Below are 6,000 nucleotides of genomic sequence, written 5' to 3'. Positions count from 1 at the left end.
TAAATGTTTTGTAATTTATTTAATGTTCATTATTTATTTGTTATTTGTTTTCCATTAATGGCTACAGTTGTTTCATAATAGTAAAGTGTTATTTGTTATAATTTATAATTAATAATAATTTGGAAAATACTCTTCTTAAAAAAAGTACTTGATATGAAATTTATTAAATAGTTATGTTAAAAACAATACTTAATATAGAATTTATTATGTAATTATATTAAAAAACTACTTATAGAAAATGGCACCTCAATTTTATTATTTACTTTATAAGTAAAAATAATAAGTTGTTTATTATAAATTATAAGTACTAATAATCAATTTTTTTGAAAATAATTGATTATGACTTTTTGGTTACTGCCTAACATTTTTGAGTTTATTAAAAAAATATAATCAGCTAGTTGCTATGTTAAAAGCAGTACTTAAGGTAAAACGTATTGTAACCCCAGACCGACACCTCAGGTTTGTACTGTGAGTACATGTCAACATGGACGAAACGCATCCAACTTTTGCATGCACGTGTGAATGACCCCCACGGTCTCGTATATCAGATTACGACGGAATCGGAGTACGAACGGAAGTCGCGTTACGTCGGGAGACGTTTTCTGAGTATTTTCACGGAGAAAATCGTAGTAAATGCATCGAGTGTCGAAACACACCCAAATTTTGCAGGCGTGCTTGTGTGCCACACTGTATCGTGTGAAGAAAAATCCCGACGTTTCATGGCTTTGTGAAAGGTAACACATACTGAATGCATGTCACACCCCAGACCGACACCTCAGGTTTGTACTGTGAGTACATGTCAACATGGACGAAACGCACCCAACTTTTGCATGCGCGTGCGAGTGACCCCCACGATCTCGCATGTCATATTACGACGGAATCGGAGTACGAACAGAAGTCGCGTCACGTCGGGATACGTTTTCTGGGTATTTTCACGGAGAAAATCGTAGTAATGCATCGAGTGTCGAAACACACCCAAATTTTGCAGGCGTGCTTGTGTGCCACACTGTAGCGTGTGAAAAAAAATCCCGATGTTTCATGGCTTTGTGAAACGGAACACATACTGAATGCATGTCACACCCCAGACCGACACCTCAGGTTTGTATTGTGAGTACATGTCAATATAGACGAAACGCACCCAACTTTTGCATGCGCGTGTGAGTGATCCCCACGGTCTTGCATGTCAGATTACGACGGAATCGGAGTACGAACGGATGTCGCGTCACGTCGGGAGACGTTTTCTGGGTATTTTCACGGAGAAAATCGTAGTAAATGCATCGAGTGTCGAAACACACCCAAATTTTGCAGGCGTGCTTGTGTGCCACACTGTAGCGTGTGAAAAAAAATCCCGACGTTTCATGGCTTTGCGAAAGGGAACACATACTGAATGCATGTCACACCCCAGACCGACACCTCACGTTTGTACTGTGAGTACATGTCAACATGGACGAAACGCACCCAACTTTTGCATGCGCGTGTGAGTGACCCCCACGATCTCGCATGTCAGATTATGACGGAATCGGAGTACGAACGGAAGTTGCGTCACGTCGGGAGACGTTTTCTGGATATTTTCACGGAGAAAATCATAGTAAATGCATCGAGTGTCGAAACACACTCAAATTTTGCAGGTGTGCTTGTGTGCCACACTGTAGCATGTGAAAAACAAATCCCGACGTTTCATGGCTTTGCGAAAGGGAACACATACTGAATGCATGTCACACCCCAGACCGACACCTCAGTTTTGTACTGTGAGTACATGCCAACATGAACGAAACGCACCCAACTTTTGCATGCGCGTGTGAGGGACCCCCACGGTCTCGCATTTCAGATTACGACGGAATCATAGTACGAACGGAAGTCGCGTCACGTCGGGAGACGTTTTCTGGGTATTTTCACGGAGAAAATCATAGTAAATTCATAAAATGTCGAAACACACCCAAATTTTGCAGGCGTGTCAAAAAAACATGGCGGCATTTCATGAAAAAATAATACAAAATAAACAAAAATATAAAAAGTCCCATATTGTGGACGGACTCACTTAAGAAGATTAAAGTGAATTATTGCTGTGACACTCCATGATATGGAGGGCCAGAGCATAATTTACGTTAACCTGCTTAAGTGATACCGCCACACTAGAGGACTTGACATTGCAAGCAGACTACGGTATTTAAACAGGTGAATTAGCATGACGAGAAGCAATGTGGGACTAAACATTAGCATGTTCGGCGGTGGCCGCCGTCGCTATAGGTTGGGCGCTATAGGTTCGGCGGTATCGGGCCTGGGCCCAGACGGCGAATGAATAATTTTTTTTCCTTTTCCATCGCCGTATACCGCCACGCATGGTGGAACCCTATCCACACCATTCGCCCCCCCCCCCCCCCCCGTACGCCGCCCCGTGCCCCCAGTCGCCCTACCACGATCGCCCTCAGGCGCGCAACGATCTCGCCGCACATGCGGCGCCGTCCATCGCCGTCCACAGTCAACGGCGCTCGTTGGCACAGACTGCCCCACGCCCGCAGGCGCAGATCGCCGACGCTGGGCAGCCTTCTTTCGGCTCCGCCACAGCCGTTGTTCGGCGGCTGTCGCCCGGATTAAGGTCACGTTTCCCACCTCGAACAATTTATGTCGATGCTATTGCGTAATCACATGTATTAACAGGAAAAAATTAACATGCAGTATGGACATCGATGGTGTGATTCCATGTTCCATAGAGAAGTGGATAAGTCTCGTTGAAAGATTTACCACCGCTCAGCGATTTAGGTTCTACGAAACAGGCTTGGAAGAGATTTTAATCATTCCGTCAGTACAAATGAGAGATTTTTTGCTGCATTTTATGTTGTTAGGTTATAACCCAAACAGCAAAAATTCATGATACAAGAAAATAGTGGCAGTAAAGGCCTTATTTCACTTAGACCGGACGATGTGTTTTCAATATTTGGGTTTAAGAATGAAGGTGAGGATGTTTTTGGCATTCTTGCGACAGAAGAAAAAGAGTTAATAAAGAAAATTCCTATTCAGTACGTTCACAAAAAAAATGGTCACATAATGATAGATGACTTGATTCAAAAAATTATGAGGAATAAATCCGCCGACGATGAATTTCTTCGGATGGTTGTTCTTGTTTTGCTGGGGACCATTATTGCACCCATGTCGGCTGTCTCCATACCAAAGGAGTACTACGCGTTGGTGCATGACGTGAAGCGGATAAGCACATTGAATTTTAACGTGTTCACTTTGCAAACTTGTTTGACGGAGATTGGTAAACTCAAGCAGGACGGCCGTGTGAGGCAATGGCCATGTGGCAACCTAGCCCTACTCCAGGTATGCTATTAATTAATGCTATTTCATATTCCTTTAATTTATGTGTTCATAATTTATTTTGTCTTTTGTTTTGTAGTACTTATATTGGGAGAAGGTGCAGCCAACCACCGGCCCGAAAAATGACCCGTTGTCGTTGCAAGTTCTCCTAATGAAAAATTGGACTGAATCTAAAGCGGAGAAACGAGACAAGTACGACCTGGAAAATGGTCGTGGCCATGGATTGGTAATATTATAATGCTTATTTACTTGCACATTGATTATGCATTGAGAATGTTATGTACTCATGTTGTCATTGCATACTCACTTTGCAGATTGATGACTGCATTACGAAGGAGTATAGAATGAAAAAACTTGCAGATGAACAAGCTGAAAGCAGTAAGAAACATAGTAGCCGAAAGTCATCCATTACGGGAAAGAAAAAAGTGGACAACGTGTCCGAGGTCCCTGCTAATCTAATGCCTTTTATGGACCGGGTTATGAATGATATAAAGGAAATTCGTAAGGAATTGTTTCGTATGCCGGAGTTATGCGCACAGGTAAAAATGTAACAACTCTGGTATGCACTTTATTAAACTCGATAAATTAATAAAAAGATATAACATGTGACTGAGCTTACTTTTGCAGAGAGTGTTAGAGAAAATGAATAAAACAGGTGTACGGTACAAACCGGGCACAATGGCAGAGGAGGAAGAAAATCTGTATGGACAGAATAGTGAGTCCAGGTATGAAAACAAGTATCCTCAAAAAGAATTTCAGTATGATGAAAAACACACACCTAATGGCCGAAATGGCAGTGGGCATTATGATTTGGATTCTGAAGAAGGGGATTCGTTCAAATTCAGTACTGGTCACTTGAGTAGCTTTAAAGATGAAAAGGAGGATCCTATAGATGTCCCGGGGCAGTCAGAAAAAAAAGAAGCGTCATCTCTAAAAACCGATGAAATAGAAGCTACAAGATGGCAAGTCCCTCAAAATGAGCAAGAAGTGTCACATGCCTTGTCAGATGGTAATAGAGAGGTAGAAGAGAAGAATGTGGTGATTCCAGCGAAGCGAAAGCGGTGTGCGTTAAAGTACACGAAATCTCCTTATGTTAAAAAGACTCCGAGAAAACGTGCGAAACGTTCCGCGGAAACGAGTAAGTTAAACATGCTATGAATATATTTTTGGAAATTATGTAGTATAAATTTGTACTTTAACTTTATTGACTTGTGTTGTAGAACTGTTTAATAAAACAACCCCTCAATTTGATCATTCTGTGGATGATATGGTGCGTGCCGCTGTGCAGTATGTGAAAGCGTACGAGCACTCACCAAAACATAAGAACCATGAAATATTCAACAACGGTAAAGATGAAGGACTTTCTGCAGACCGAGTTTGCCAGATACTTAACCATGCATGGATATCCGGTGATGTATGTATTTTTATTGTCATGCTTATGTCATGCGTTAAGTATATTGCATCCATCTTAAATTTACTCATTTATTTCAGGTAATTGACGCTTATGCGACGTACATATCGGATTCAAGTATCATCAAAGACAGGTATATTGTACCCACATATAGATCTTACTGGTTATTGAACACTCGGTCAAAGTCAGTAAGACGCGGGAAGTCAGTAGACGATCCAGAATGTTTAGCACATGCAAATGAACCTCTCAACAGATGCATGACAGAATATTTTGCAAAACCGAAGGTACCGTTTGTATTGCAGAATTGTATTTTCATTACTATCTTATGTGAAAGCCGAGCTTAATAACAATATTTAAGTTATGAAATAGGCTTATTTTGCTTTAAATAAGGATAAAACCATTAGATTACATGTGTTTTGCACACTAGAAAGAAAGAGTTCAAAATTCTTGATTCTTTGAGGGGGGAAGTAAATATCTCTGAAGCTACCAGGAAATTCGTTGAAAATTTTGTAATTTTCGTATTCATGTGTGTACAATTAACCATATAATTTGTTTACCGTATGTAGTCAACGTGTTCATATTTTTTTGTCAGGGAGAGCAACTTGCAGGAGATATTCAAGATACAAATGACAGTGCTATTATGTCGTTCGCGGATATGTCCGCATGGCCTATAGTCCCCTACGACATGCCTCAACAAGAAGATGTGTGAGTTACATGTAGCATGTCCTTTTTAAATACATTAATTGGTTAAGTGCTATGTTATTTAACGTGTTTTCAAAATTGCACTTATGTTTTTTTAACATAGGAACTCATGTGGACTGTTCGTCCTTCGCTGTTTTCAATACTGGGACAGAGAAAAATTTATTACTCTTATTTCTCAGGTGGGTACATTTTAAGTATGAAAAATTAATAAATTATATCATATATAAGTGATGAAAATAATATTATTTTTATTACTTTTCAGAAATCTATTGATAGTTCGAGAGAAAGAATGATAGCTGGAATTATTATGTCCCCCGAAAATAAGCTTGCAGAAGTGAAGAACAAAGTAATTCGACTTGCGAAGAGGAAACAAAAATAAAAATATCATACGACAATTCTACGTGATTGTCGAAATATTATTTGTTCATGACTGAGAATTGTGTGTGGATGCTTTATTTTTTTATGTGAGTTTCAAATATTTTTAGCATGTCAAGTTTATAGTACCTGGCAAATTTATTAAAAATACATTTTATCATTTCTTATTTTACTATTTAATTTATAATTTATGT

The sequence above is a fragment of the Triticum urartu genome, chromosome 1A (assembly GCF_056163025.1).
Source record: "Triticum urartu cultivar PI428250 chromosome 1A, HENAU_Tu73, whole genome shotgun sequence".
Classification (NCBI taxonomy): Eukaryota; Viridiplantae; Streptophyta; class Magnoliopsida; order Poales; family Poaceae; genus Triticum; species Triticum urartu.
This window is presented reverse-complemented; position numbering follows the sequence as displayed.